Here is a 15,662-nt window from a genome sequence, read left to right on the forward strand (position 1 = left end):
GCACCCATACACTCTCTCTGGGACCTGGTAAATGCAGAGGGTGGCAGAGACTTGGAGAGACCCATGGTGCCCAGCACTCAGTGTCAGGGTCACAGCTGGGGAGTTCTAGAGACCTGAGGATCCTCCCCAACTCACTCCCAGTTTATAGATGGAGAAACTGAGGCCCAGAGAGACAAGAGGGTCTGCATACATTTACAACACACTACATTCAATCAGCCACTCATTGAGTCAGCAAGCATTTATTGAGCTCCTACTGTTGTCAGGTCCTGAACTAGACTATAATGATACAGAGACAAACAGAATAAAATACGCACTCACAAAGAGTCTAGGGGCACCCCGGAGAAAAGACTGCCAAGCAGCACCAGGCGCAGCCCTCTAGGGAACTAGCATTTATCCTCCAAGCATTCGAGCTTTGTGTCAGGACCCCCACCCAGCCCCGTCTCCTGCACAACACCCCCACCTCCTGCACAACACCCCCACCAACTCTGTCAGCCCCAAACTGTCAGAATGCTTCCTCTCCCACCTCATCCATTCACACCCCAAACACCATCTCAGGCCCCAGGCAAGACCCTGGAAACACAGAGACAAAAATTAAAAAAAGATAGTTCCCCATCCTCAAGAGACCCAGCCATGGTGAAGGGGAGAGAGGGGTGCCAACAGCCTGATGCTTGGGTGACCAGGGGAGCTCTGGGTCCAGAATGAGCAGGGCCCCTCCGCACTGGAGACTCCCTGACACAGGGCTTGATGACAAGGGAGGGTCTGAAGGCAGAGGAAAGGCCTGGGGTCTGTGAGAGCTGGGCAGCCACCCAGGGGGTGAGGGGGAGAAAAGTGGGCAGAGTCTGAGCAGAAGGGCCTTGAGCGCCCCATGGGGAGCCTAGACCCTGTCACTCGGACAAAGATCACTGGTCCCAGCTCTGCTCTCACCGCCACAGCTGATGACTGCCTGCTACTCTCTTCTCTTTGCAAACTCCCTTGCTCACTCAGAGCTCCTTACCTGTCCCCTTGCATAGTACAAGCTGGCTGTTTTTCTTTCTTCTCTCCCTGAACAGATCATCCCATTCCAGGTACTTTTCTGACTTCAGCTCCAAGAGGAAAATTACCTACGCTGGCATTCACAAGACTCAGGGTGCTCAGTTCATGTCTGTGAGCAAAGAACAGAGGCCTCCCCACTGTGCCCCTCGAAGCACTTCACACGGCACTCAGGCAGGGGCGGGCAGGGGCACCTTCTGTGGTGCAGACTCTAGAGGGTTTGTGGAACCTGAGTGAAGACTCTCTCACAGATGCAGCCTCCTAAGAGAAGGCGGCAGCACAGCACATGGGCTGCCTGGGTCCAGAGGCCGCTTGGTCCAGGGCTCCCCCAGAGAACACGAGCTGCAACCCCAAATAAGCGGGCGCAATGGGCCCTAGAGCAGCCCCTGGCCCCGCTGGGAGACTGACGCTAGACCCCCGTGAAATGCTCCGCCTTCCAGGGTAAGGGCTGACGTCTCTTTCATTACCTGCTAGGAGAGAGGCCAGCTGGCCTCAAGCTTCGGCCTGAAGCCCCATTCCCCCCAGGCAGTTCTTAAGCCTCCCCAGCTGAGGCCAGGCAGGGGCAGTCCTGACCTCAGGTGTCCGTACAGTCCCGCCCTCGTGGTACCACCCCGTTTGGGCCCAGCCTGCCCAGATCCCCATGCAGAGAGCAGAGAGGCGCGTGCACACACCTCACTCCGGCATCCTATATCCTTGTGATCTGGCCCCAACGGCACTGTCCCTCTTGCTGTACTCCGCAGTTCAGATAGGGTGGGCACCCCCAGCAGTGCCCTGTTTCCACCTCCAAGTCTTCGCCCTTGCCACTGCATCCACCTAGGCTGCCTCGCCCCCTTCAGCTCATCAACCCTCCTCAGATTCCATGGATGCTGCCACTCAACTCTTGGTCCCCGATATCCCAATGACCCCAAACCTTAATTCTCTGCAGTTCATCAACATCAGAGCTTGCTATGGCCCAAGCTTTGTGCTTGGCCTGGAGACCCTAAGACTTAGAGAAGAGACTCCTAACGTGGTCTGTGAAACACAGCATCCAACACAATGATTCTGTTTCCTCCGCTGGGCTATGAGCTCCTCCCTGATCGGCACACAAGCCCAGCCTCAGAGAAAGGCCTGTCTGCTGATGTGCAGGTGATACCTGGCCACAATTCACTGCCCGCAGCAGCACTGCCGTCTCCAGAGAACTGCTTTGTGGATGAGGAACAGCCTTTGAGAAACGGAACGGGGGACTCTGGGAGAGAAGAGGCCCCAGGTTCTCTTTCAAGGACAAAAAATTGGGAAAGGACTTTGGGCTAGGGTTCCCTGGGGGTCTGGAAGCCTGCGGTCTCATCAAACCAGGGCCCTCCCTGTCCCACCCGGGCCCCTGGCCTACATACCCCTAATCTCACAGCTGCTTCCAGCCTTGCTAACGCCCCTCCACTTCACATCTTATCTCACCTCCTGCAGTCATCTCTACCAGCTTCCTCAGTGCAGACAGATCCCCCTCCTCCGTCCTCGCCTCAGGTGCTCCAGGACCACAGTCCTGCCCTCGGGTCAGCCTGAGCCTGGGTTCCTTCCTGCCCGAGGCCTCCAGAGTTGGCCCAGGCACCAGAAGCAGGGTGTGCCGGGTCCCTGACTGACACCTTGCTTAGCCCCACCTCTCTGGCTATTTGTCCTGCAGCTCCAACACCAGGGGCGATCCAGGATGGCTGAGGCCCGTAAGTGTGCCAGGCTCCGTGCCCACTACCGAGGCGATAGCAGGAACCACACACCCTGTTCCCTGTCCTCATGGAGCCAACAGTCTAGCGAGGAAGATGGCCACGGAACAGGAAGGGGTCAGAGCAGCCCACACTTCATTTATTTTGGGGAAGGCAGCAACCCACTGACTGCCAGCTCCCCTAGCTTCCCGGACAGGCTGCAGCCCCACTCCCAACCCCAGGCTCCTTCCCAGCGGGGGCTCTGGCAAGTGGGTGTGTACACTAGGCGCCTGTGTTTTCAAAGAATTTATTTCAACTTTGCAAAATAATAAAGTCTCTAACATAAAAAGAGAAAGCCATCAGCTGCAATCTGCTATTATATTTTTACTGGGACCCTCCGTTGAGCGAGAGTGTAATCTGTAAGATAATATAAGTGCTAATAATATTTTCCAGGGAAGAATTTCTCACTGTTACAAACACAAACTGCTATTAGGAGGTATATTTGTTAGCATTGATGAGACATAGATTACCCGGCTTCTGCAACTAGATTGGAACAGACTGATTTTTTACCCTCTAAGCTGCTCAGCCTTTGAAAAAAATTAGCATAATGTGCTGAGTGTTCTACATAGTTCTAAGTTAGTCTTAAAAACTCCTTTGTGATTCCTCTCCCATTAAAGACTTTAAATATCTTTATTCTCTTTTAATAGAGCAATGCATCAATGTATTCCTCTAAAAGGTAAGTAATATAGATAAATTAGACAGGGGGACATGTTACATAAAGAGAAATGAATACTCCATCAGGATTAATAGGCTTATACCATGCCTGGCACTTAGTAGGTGCTTAACAAATGGGTACTATGTTAGTTAATTGAATGTAAGTCCCTAACATTTATAAAATAAAGATTTTCAATATCATTTAAAGTATGTTTTAAATAAGCAATGCTCAGTCATCATTTTCGGTGTAATTCTGACATTAGGTAGATTCTGAGTCTCTCCTGACAGCTTGCCTTGCAGACTTGACTGCAGACTTTGACAGAGCGCCACCTACTGCCCGAGCCTTGCCATTTCTGCTCACCAGCTCCCAGGCTGTCTAGAAGCCCCACAAGGAAACCCAGAAAATGGTACATTTCATCCTCAAGCATTCAGCCAGGCCCCAGGGAAATACCCAAGCTAGAACATATCCTGCTCTGAGATGTTCCTTCTACAGGAGAAACGACCAGAGAGACAGGGCTAAAGGGGGTGACACCCACCCCAAGAAGGGTCACAGGAGAGAAGCCCTCACCAGTTGCAGGAACCCCCAAAAAATTGCCCTTCCCACAAGGTCATGCTCCTTCGCCCACCTGGACGCCTTCACACACTCTTAGCATGGCCACCAGGTCTCCCGTGATCCTGACATCTCCCAGGAGGGCATTGGAAATGGCTGGTCACTCAGGACCTGAGCACTGGCCGTTAAGGAAGCACCAGATGTAGGAAAACTCACAACATGCAAACAAAGGCTTTAGCAGGCTCTTGACTCAGGGCTGCACTCTACAAGGCAAACAGGTTGTATTCCCATGTCTGTGGAGATGCAATTAATTATTGATCCCTGTGCAAAATGGGCATTGATAAATCAATACAGAGCTGATGCCCCAGATAAACAGTACATATCATCAGGAGGCACGGCATGTGTAAATGACTCGATACAGATTGTTATCAAGGGAAATTCTGTCTCAATATGGCCGAAAAAGCCAAATGGCGTGAGGGTGTGCAGCAGCTCCTTTTGCACTAATGTATTGCTGTTCTCTCATTCAATCAGCAAGCATAGATGGATCATTTTTTCTCAAGCCCCTGGCTGTGTGCTGCGCCTGGAGGACACAGCATCAATTGAGCCCCCTCCCCTGCCAACCCCCAGGAGCTCAGGACCCAAAGCAGAGTCATGGAATATTCTTCTCTGCCTTCTGGGGGAGAGGAGACCTCAGCCAGGACAGGCCTCTGCTGAGTAACTCCCTGTGGGCCAGGCCCTGGGATGGGTACACAGTATACATTCCTCTGAACTTCCCAACAGTCACGGAGGCAAGAGTTCCTGACCTGGTTTTACAATTGTGAAAACTGAGGCTTAGAAAGGTTAAATGGTCACATAGCTAGTAAGGGGCAGAAAGGGATTTGAACCCAGGGCTGCCAGGTTCTGAAGCCTAGACTCTTCTCTGACCTGGCTTATGCAAGCAGTATCTCAGATCTGATCAGGAGATGAGGCTGTTTGCTCAACAAGGACCATCCTCCCAGCTCAGGCAGCCTACCAGAATCAGCCTCATGAGAATGGGGACTCCTAGAAGCAACCTTCTGGACTTTGGATGCACAGGTCTGAGGTTATGTCCTCTAGCAAGTGGTGGACCGTGAACTTCCCCAACACTGCTGGGCGCCTACCCCGTAGCATTAACCCCACCTCCCCAGCTAACAGAACCCAGAGCTGTCCAGGCATCCCTGTGGTGGGAAACCCACCCCATCCCAGCCCCACCACAGGATGTTAATCTGGATTCATTTAAACCAATTAGAGCCATCTCATTCCTCTGCCAATGACTGGCTTAGGAAGTAGCACAGTACAAAATTGCAGCCAAGGAGAACTTGCTCAGAACAATCTGCTGGAGAAGCTGGGAATGGTTTCTCAGCTCTTAAATAGAGACATAAGGTCCATTTTTCACCTTATTGGCAAAAAATTCAAAGGTTGAGAAGATACCCTATGGGTTGCAGGGAAACCAGCCCTTCCTACACTGCTGATGGGAAAATAACCTAGTACAACAGCGGAAAGGGCAATTGCAACAGCTGTCAAGGTCACAAACACATACCCCTTTTGCCTCAGCAATTTTACTTGTAGGAATTTATCCTCTAGGAAAACTAACAGGTTTTTCAGAATTTATTATAATAGCAAATATGGGAAACAACCTAAATATCTATCAAAAGATGACTGGTTAAACAAATTAGGTTACATGCATATAATGCAGTAAAAATAGAGCTATAAACCAATGTTAAGGATGTGCTTTATGTACCAAAATATTCTGACAAGTGCAAAAAAAAAAAGCAATGTCAAAAAAGGATTATAGTATACTATTACTTTGGAAAAGTGAGAATGAGGTGGATAAAACTATATGTCCATATTTGCTTGTAACAAAGAGATTCTGGAAGAATGAAACTGAGCAGGACCCTAAGGGTTCCTGGGGAGGATAGCCTTTCTATGTACCCTGTTTCTAGTTTATAGGGAAGAGACTCCAGCATCCATGCCCTTCTCTGAGTACCAAATTGCAGATTTGAACAGTTGCTAATAAGGGAAGGGAAGGATTGCAAAGACAATGGAGAAGCTGCCAAGGAACAATAGCATAGCCTTGGGGCACAGTCCTGGTTCCACCTCAAGGGATACACATAACAGTATCTTTGAGCTCTTTACAGAACTAAAATCCCCAACAAATAGAATATGTCAGCATTTTTCATTCAGGAGAATGAGGCCAGAGTCTTCATACCTGAGATCAGATTAAAGGAACCAGAGAAACTTCATCAGGAAATTATCTGAGACCAGATTAAAGGAGAGCAAGCCCCACACACATTTGGCCACTTGATATGAGCAGCCGACTCATTGGAAAAGACCCTGATTCTGGAAAAGATTGAGGGCAAGAGGAGAAGGGGGCAACAGAGGGTGAGATGGTTGGATGGCATCACTAACTCAATGGACATAAGTTTGAGCAAACTGGGAGATAGTGAAGGACAGAGAAGCCTGGCATGCTGCAGTCCATGGAACTGCAAACAGTCAGAAATGACTTTAGCAACTGAAAACAACTTTTAAGCCATTGCTATAAAGCTCCTCACCAAATCCTCCCAGGGTGGGACACACAGTTGTCAAGAGCAGGAGCCCTCTGTGGCCCCCTTTGCCTGGCAAAGCAATAAATCTATTCTTTCTACTTCACCCAAAACTCTGTCTCTGAGTTCCAATTTGGCACCAGTGCACAGAGGCCAAGTTTTTGGCATCAGAAATAAATAACAAAGTCCTATTAGTGCGTTCTCACCACTTTAATGGCAGAAAGCAAAGAGGAACTTAAGAACCTCTTGATAAGGATGAAAGAGGAGAGTGAAAAAGCCTGCTTAAAACTAAATAAAACTAAGATCATGGCATCCAGTCCCATTATGTCATGGCAAATAGAAGAGGAAAAGGTGGAAGTAGTGACAGATTTCCTCTTCTTGGGCTCTAAAATTACTGCAGATGGTGACTGCAATCATGAAATCAGAAGACGAATGCTTCTTGGCAGGAAAGCTATGACAAACCTAGACAGTGTGCTGAAAAGCAGAGACATTACTCTGCTGACAAAGGTCCATATAGGCTATGGTCTTCCCAGTGGTCACACACGGTTGTGAGAGCTGGACCGTAAAGAAGGCAGAGTGCCAAAGAATTGATAACCTTTGAACTGTAGTGCTGGAGAAGACTCCTGAGAGTCCCTTGGACAGCAAGGAGATCAAACCAGTCAATCTTAAGGGAAATCAACCCTGAACACTCATTGGAAGGACTGATGCTGAAGCTGAAACTCCAATATTTTGGTAACCTGATGCAAACGGACGACTCATTGGAAAAGTCCCTGATGCAAGAAAAGACTGAGGGCAGAAGGAGAAGAGAGTGTCAGAGGATGAGATGGCTGGACGGCATCACCAATGTAATGAACATGAACTTGGGCAAACTTCAGGGGATGCTAAGGGACAGGGAAGACTGGCAAGCTGCAGTCCATGGGGTCGCAAAGAGTTGGACACGACTGGGTGACTGAACAACAACATAAGTGAGAAGAGAGGATAGGAGTAAATAGGGAGACTTTTATTCCTTACTTTTTAAGTATTTTAGATTGCTAACCTGCAGATGTAACACATATTCAAGCAATCTGCTATGGACTGAATATCTGTGTCTCCTTCCCAAATTCATGTTGTAATTCTAAACCCTATGGTGGTGGTATTAGGATGTGGGGCCTTAGTGGGGGGTGATTAGGTCATGAGGATAGAGCCCTCACGAATGGAATTAGTGTCCTTATAACCGAAGTTCCAGAGAGATCCCTGGCCCCTTCAGCCCTGTGAGGAAACTGCACAAAGACATCAATCTGATGAAGCAGAAAGCCCTCACCAAACTTGGTACCTGCCAGAACCATGATTCTGGACTTCCCAGCCTCCACAACTGTGAGAAATAAATGTTTGCTCTTTATAAGACACTCAGGCTATAGTATTTTATTATAGCAGCCTGAACAGACTAAGACATGATTTTACATTTTCAAAGACAGTAAAACAATGAAGGGATGCTATCTTCTCTGCTTGTGGACATTTATGTCCAAGGACATGATGGCCGGGTATAACCACAGCAGCCATTTTTCGACAGTGAAGGGCAGTAAACTAAAGCAGAGCGGAAAAACGGACAGAACCTGCCCCCTCAGTGGCACTGCTGCACTGCTAAAATAATGGACAGAGGAGCCTGGCGGGCTGTAGTCCATGAGGCTGCAAAGAGTCGGACACAACTGAGCTCACACACAGGCTCTTGGCTGCAGTCATGGATCCACCTTACCCCAGAGCTTATTATTAGATGAGATAAATCCCTTTACAGTTTAAGCTGTTTGGGTTGGGTTTTCTGGCATAGGACAACATGCCAGCCAGAAGACAGAGCCGTCTTCTATCTGCTATCCTCATGAGAACATATAACAAACAGCTGCCCATGCTTGCATCATAAAGAAAAAACTCAGGAATTCAGGGTAAACATGGGGGACTAAACATGCACACTTATTTCTGCTACTCACCAAAAGAAAACATCCCCCTTCACCAAAAAAAAAAAAAGCAGTGAAGGTCTAAAAGTGACAGGAATCCACAAGGACAAAGAGAAGAGGACAGAAGACAAGTTCTATCAACAACAATTTGGAAGCTGGAAAGCAGATGGGCAAAAGCCAGCTGGCTTAGTGGATCAGAGAAAGCTGAAACTTAAGCTTGCTTTTAGATGAGCAAACCCATTCAGAACCCTGAAAAGTCCAGGAACTGAAGCAACAAATACTACTTCAGAGGGCAGAGGCAATAGATGGGGCTAAAAACAGGAGGATTTATAGACAGTCCATAGGAGAACGAGGAATCCTACCCCCATCTCCCAGCAAGATGACCACCCTACCATCATCATGAAAATAGATGGGAGGCCAGCTCTCTGGAGAGTTTGGGTCAAAGGGTTTCTGCATCAAGGGTAGCAGATGCAGCTGAGCATGAGGCCGTATTTACTGTCCATGGGATTTTCCATGCCAGAGTACTGAAGTGGGTTGCCATTTCCTTCTCCAGAGGATCTTCCCAACCCAGGGATTGAACTTGGGTCTCCAAGCTGAACTTGATTGAACTTGGGTAGGCAGACGCTTTACCATCTGAGCCACCAGAGAAGTCATTTATAACAGGCAGAATAAGGGTAATTCTATAAGCTGAACAGTGAAGACTCATGCCACCTTCTCCCACTGAGCTTCTGGAAAGTTCTTACCCAGACCTATACCCCACCTCTGATCCTTCTAACTGCAGGATCAGAGCAAGCAGGACATAAAAGAATTCCAAAGGAAATAGAGAGATTGCAGGAAACAGAAGAAAAGAGAAAAGGCCATAATGTTTGTATTTTAAAACCTCAGAAAAATTAGAACATATTTCATCTCATAAAGTAAGAACAAAGGAGCTATAAAATTAAATATTCAGAAAATAAAAAAACTGGAAATTAAAAATATGAGAGCTGAGTTTTTTAGTCAACAAGATATTTGAAAAATAAAATAGAAATTTCCATTAAAATTAGGGGAAAAGCTGAAAATAAGAAAGATAAGAAAATCCAAGGATTAACCTGAGAGGTCCATTAGCCAACTAACAGGAGGTACAGAAAAAGAAAACTGGAAAACAGAGAGAATGCAATAATCAAAAACTAACGTTAGATACCGTTCCAGTACTGAAAGAAATGTATTTCAAGATTTAACAGATATTCCAAGAATATGCACCATGGATTAAACTAAATGAAATTAAATTTAAAACAATAATTTAAAAAAATTTTTTTTTATTTTTAAACCAAGCTGAGGAACACCATCATGAAGCATAGATGAAAAAACTGGAGAGAAATCCTTAAAACTTTCAAAGTAAATAAGCAGGTCACATAGAAACCTCAGGATTTGAAAGGCATCTGATATCTCGACAACAATGGAAGCAAGAAGACAATAGAACAAGGCATTCAAAATTCTGAGGGAAAATGATTTCCAATTTAGAGTCAGCCTCACTATCAATCAAACGTGAGGCTAGAACAAAAACATTTTCAGACAAACAAGGTCTCCAAAAACTTACCTCCCAGTCCCCTTCCTCAGGAAGCTACTGGAAGACGTCTTCCCCCAGAAGAAGGGAGGAACCCAAGGAAGAAGACGCAGTGGTACTCAGGGTGCAGGAGCTGCTCTGGAGAAGGTGATGGAAAGTTCAAGCAAGAATCTGGGTGCTGTTTTCAGAGAACAGTCTGGACAGCAGCTGGAGGCTGGGGGAGGCTCTGCAGGGCATTCTGAAAAATAAGCAAATAAAACAAGTCGCTTGGTGCTGGGTTTAAAATATTCAGAGATTTTCATTGCTGTCACGGAGTATGGGAAATAATTTGTAATTGGTACACATAAAACAAAACAAAGGAAAAGAAATGAGTGATTATTAACTTCTGAGAAAATTAAAAGTTTCATATACAAGAAACTATAATCATGGTATTGCAGGTGGCTCTCTGTAAATAATAGTTACATAGTCCTAATACTGTAAACATTGAATATTGACTTAATCCAACATGAGGACTTAACAGTCTCAGGAGAGAAAAGGGGAAACTCTTGGGAGGGGGTGGAGAGGAAGGGGCAGAGCAAAGGACAGTGCCATGCCAGTAACAAAAATTAAAAATCCTTCTTTTCCACAAAAGAAAGTATATGGGTCATATCCAAAAATGGGGAAGTGGGGGGAGGAACAAGTAAAAGCAGTTAAATCTAGTAGTATAGAAATGTAGAGAAAATATAAGAAAAAATTGAATTAAACATTGAATACAGTTGATTCCTGGAAGCTGGGAATAGGGAACAAGGGGCAGGGCGCCACCATCTTTCATTCTAAGCTCATTAGTTCTATCTGGGTTCTGAACCTACATACACACAACCTGGATAAGAAACGTTCATCTTTGTTGTTCAGTCGCTAAGTCTCTTTGCGACTCTTTGTGACCCCATGGACTGGAGCACATCAGGCTTCCCTGTCCTTCACTATCTCAAACCAGTCAGTCTTAAAGGAAATCAATCCTCAATATTCATTGGAAGGACTGATGCTGAAGCTGAAACTCTAATATTTGGCCACTTGATGTGCAGAGCTGACTCACTGGAAAAGACCCTGATGCTGGGAAATATTTTTTTAATTAAATTATTTATTTTAGTTGGAGGCTAAATACTTTACAATATTGTAGTGGTTTTTGCCATACATTGATATGAATCCACCATGGGTATACACGTGTTCCCCATCCTGAACCCCCCTCCCACCTCCCTCCCCATCCCATCCCTCAGGGTCATCCCAGTGCATCAGCCCTGAGCACTCTGTCTCATGCATTGAACCTGGACTGGCGATCTGTTTCACATATGATAATACACATGTTTCAATGCTATTCTCTCAAGTTATCCCACCTTCACCTTATCCCACAGAGTCCAAAGGACTGTTCTTTATATCTGTGTCTCTTTTGCTGTCTCACATATAGGGTCATCATTACCATCTTTCTAAATTCCATATATATGTGTTAGTATACTGTATTGGTGTTTTTCTTTCTGACTTACTGCACTCTGTATAATAGGCTCCAGTTTCATCCACCTCATTAGAACTGATTCAAACATATTCTTTTTAATGGCTGAGCAATACTCCATTGCATATATGCACCATAGCCCTCTCACCCATTAGTCTCCTGATGGACATCCAGGCTGCCCCCATGTCCCGGCCACTGCAAACAGTGCCATGACGATGATGCCGGGAAATATTGAAGGTAGGAGGAGAAGCAGATGACACAGGACGAGATTGGTTAGATGGCATCACTGACCCAATGGACATGAGTTTGAACAAACTCCAGGAGATGGTGAAGGACAGGGAAGCCTGGTGTGCTGCACTCCATGGGGTTGCAAAGAGTTGGACACGACTGAGCAACTGAACAACAATACAAATTGAGGGACACAAACATTCAGTCCGTGGCACCAGTATCTATTCAATCATAAATAAAGCAGGGAACACACTGCAACATTTTAAAAGGGTACAGCATTGACATGTACTGGCAAGAAAATATCCCCACAATGTATTGTTCAGTGAAGGAAGCAATTTGCAATCAGTAAACACCAAATGATACTGTTAATATCCAAAAACATGTACACAAAAATTCTGTGCTATGTGTAAATCCATGAGAAAGGTCTGAAAGAATATCCATGAAATAGTAACTAATCTTCACTCTAGGAGGAGGAGGAGTAAGATTTAGAGGGGAAGGGATAGTCTCAAGGGAATTTTCACTTCCTCTATAAGCACAGGAATCAAACACACAGGCTCTGACCAGCCTGCTGGTTCTAAGTCCAGCTATGTAGCCTCCAGCAAGGGCCTTCGTTTTCTCTTCTATAACTAGGGAAAACAAAACTTACCTCATAGGGTTGTATGAGGAGTAAATGTATTATGTACATATATATATATATACACACAAACACACACATCTAAGATCATTCCTCTGTATTAGCTATTATTAACTTGAAAAAAAAAGTGTACTGTGTAAAATCTGTGAGTCAAGTTTATTCAGAGTCTTATTGAGGACTATAGCATGGGAGACAGACTCTCAGAGAAGCCTGAAGACTGTTTCAAAGTGGTGATTGGGCAAGTCAGTATACATGAGATAGGGGAAGGGCACCTATAGTCAAGCACACATCTCAGTAGGAGTTTGCTGCTAGGCACCAGGAACAGACATCTTAGTGGTTTTAGTGCTTTTATAAGTATGAAAAGTTGCGAGAATTTGGGTTCATAAAAATTTCTCGTAAAAACATCTATCTGGAGGCCTGTTCCACCACTTTTCCCAGAGCACAAAGTGTCTTATTCCTGATCTCCACCTGGCATTGCTTTCAGGGTGTGTTCAAGTTCAGCAACTGCAGGCTAATGACTCAATCCTTATAGAACTGATGGCAAGCAACATTCTTTAGTTGGCATGACTAGCACTCGCAATGTTTGATTTCTTAATAAGAATGGTTTTGTGTATTAATTGCATAACTTTTTAAAGAAGGAAAAGGAAGAAACCAAGGTGGGACAAGATACAACCAAGTGCCCATCCAGAACCACAGGGTACACACAGTACCAACCTGGGAGAGCCGACCAGGCCTGGCCACCAGATGCCGAGAGGGCCAAGGTGCAGGGCACAGCACTTCAGAGCTCGGGTCCAGAGTCTGGAGTCGGGGCCCTACCACTTACCTACTGGGTGAGCATGGCCCGTTGCTTCCCTCTCTGAGCCTGAGCTTCCTCACCTGTACAATGTGCCGGTGGGAAGCCAAGGGAGTGAGAGGTGACCGGACTTAGAAGAGCCATTGCCAGCTCTAAGAGCCCCAGCTCCTCTCAGGCTGTCTCCAGCTCCACTTCCTCCTGGGCATCTGGGAGCCCAGTCCTGTGAGCAGAGGGGGCTCCTGTCAACCAAGTCTAGAGCCCGCTGAGAGCCCTTCCCGAGCCTGCCACTCTATGAGGCTTGTCTGCCCCCTACTGCCATCTGGAGACCCTCAGGGCCTCACACCTTCAGGCCCACACACTGTCCCTCTTTCTCCAGCCAGAGCCAGACTACCCTTCCCAAATGTAGGGGGCGGTGCAGCATGTCTGCTTCCAAAGGCACCGCATTCAGAACGCTGCTCCTCTGTCAGATCCCCACCCAGCCTGGACCCTCAAAGTGGATCCTCCTGCGCCCACAGTGTTGAGGGCATCACACCAGGTCCGGGCCAGTGGGGCAGCTGCCACCCTCTGGCTGAAAATCCCTGCCACCCCCACCCAGCTCGTGGAGGACCAGGCTGCATTTCAGAGCCCACAGGTGCCCACTCAGAGACTCCCTCTCTTTAAAACACTCCACACAAAGGAGCTTTTATCTGGTTCAGAAACATGCTTTAAAAGCTTTGAAAGTCTTTGCCGTGGTTCCCATGTTCTGGTGTCTTTCAGATTATAATAGTTTTAATTATAACAATCATTATACTATAATACCTTCAATTTAGGCAATCAGCTCCATTCAGTATATTCAAATAGGGGGAAGGGTGACCGTGGGCACGCCTAGGTTTTCTCTGTACTTGGTTTCAGCAGGTGCCGGCAGCAGCCTGGGGGTGGGAGAACTCCTGGAGGCGAAGTACCTGGGCCTCCAGAGAACAGGCCTAGAAGAAGCCCACAGGGATTCCAGCACGGGAATCCCCAGGTCTCGCAAGAAAAGCCCTACAGCTCTCAGAGACCTCCTGTGGCTCCTTATTCCCCAGAGTAAATTTCCTGTTCTTCAGTTCTCTTCTGTCTGGCTCCAGGCTCATCTCGCACAAACTCTCTGCACATACCACCTGCATGTGGCCTGACCCATACTCTTCCCACACTCAAGACACAACTGCCACCGCCTACCAGGTGCTGACCCTGTGCCAGGCAGCCTGCTTTGCCCAGGACCACCCTTATTCTGGGCTTCCATGATGGTTCACAGGTAAAGAATCCCCGTACAACGTAAGAGACACAGGAGACGCAGGTTTGATCCCTCAATTGGAAAGGCCCCCCAGAGGAGGGCATGGCAACCCACCCATATTCTGGCCTGGAGAATCCCATGGACAGAAGAGCCTGGCAGGGTATATAGTCCATAGGGTGGCAAAGAGTCAGACACCACTGAAGTGGCGGAACATGCACGCATCCCTATTCTCGCTCTAAAAATCCTACATTCTGGGATTCCCCTCAGTCCCTGACAACCAAAGTGATCAGTCACCCAACAAGCTAGGCACTAGGCCTATGGCAGTGACCCAGACTCGCTCCCTGACCAAGCCCTTGCTTTAGAAGGGAGTGAGATATTACAATATATTGTAATATACAATATTACATTAGGAATATTGGCAATAGGGATCATATTAGTGTTCCAGCACAGCCATAACAAATTGCCACGAACCAGGTAACATGAAACCGCAGAAATGTATTCTCTCACAATTCGGGAGGCAGAAATCCAAAGCCAAGGTGTAGTCAGGGTTGGCTCTTTCTGGGGGTTATACAGGAGCGTCTGTCACATGCCTTTTCTCCCACAGCTTCTGGTAGTTGCCAGCAATCCTTAGCATTCCCTGGCTTTTTAGATGCATCAACCCAGTCTCTGCCTCCATCCTCACATGGCTTCTTTGCCTGTGTATTATGTCTTCTCCTCATGTAAGACACCCCACTCCAGTACGCTTGCCTGGAAAATCCCACGGATGGAAGAGCCTGGTAGGCTGCAGTCCATGGGGTCGCAAAGAGTCAGATACAACTGAGCGACTTCACTTTCACTTTTCACTTTGATGCATTGGAGAAGGAAATGACAACCCACTCCAGTATTCTTGCCTGGAGAATCCCAAGGACAGAGGAGCCGGGTGGGCTGCCGTCTATGGGGTCACACAGAGTCGGACACCACAGAAGCAACTTAGCAGCAGCAGCTTCATGTAAGATGCCAGTCTTATCTGGGCCCATCTGAGATCCATCTTAGCTTCCCTGATGGCTCAGATGGTAAAGCGTCTGCCTACAATGCGGGAGACCTGGGTTCCATCCCTGAGTTGGGAAGATCCCCTGGAGAAGGAAATGGCACCCCACTCCAGTACTCTTGCCTGGAAAATCCCATGGAGGGAGGAGCCTGGTAGGCTACAGTCCATGGGGTCGCAAAGAGTCGGACATGACTGAGCGACTTCACTTTCACTTAGATCCATCTTAGATCCAAGATCATTTTATCTCAAGATC

At 47.1% G+C, this 15,662-nt stretch overlaps 1 protein-coding gene across 2 annotated transcripts in view; it reads right to left on the reverse strand.

Moving 5' to 3' along the window:
• FSTL4 (follistatin like 4) overlaps nucleotides 1-15,662 on the reverse strand; it is a 739,698-nt gene that overhangs the window by 693,804 nt on the left and 30,232 nt on the right. For both annotated transcript variants that reach the window (XM_069592040.1, XM_069592042.1), the window contains exon 2: nucleotides 10,029-10,233. The gene's annotated coding sequence lies outside the window, so the exon portion shown is untranslated. The remainder of the gene's footprint in view (nucleotides 1-10,028; nucleotides 10,234-15,662) is intronic.

The sequence above is a fragment of the Ovis canadensis genome, chromosome 5 (genome assembly GCF_042477335.2).
Source record: "Ovis canadensis isolate MfBH-ARS-UI-01 breed Bighorn chromosome 5, ARS-UI_OviCan_v2, whole genome shotgun sequence".
Classification (NCBI taxonomy): Eukaryota; Metazoa; Chordata; class Mammalia; order Artiodactyla; family Bovidae; genus Ovis; species Ovis canadensis.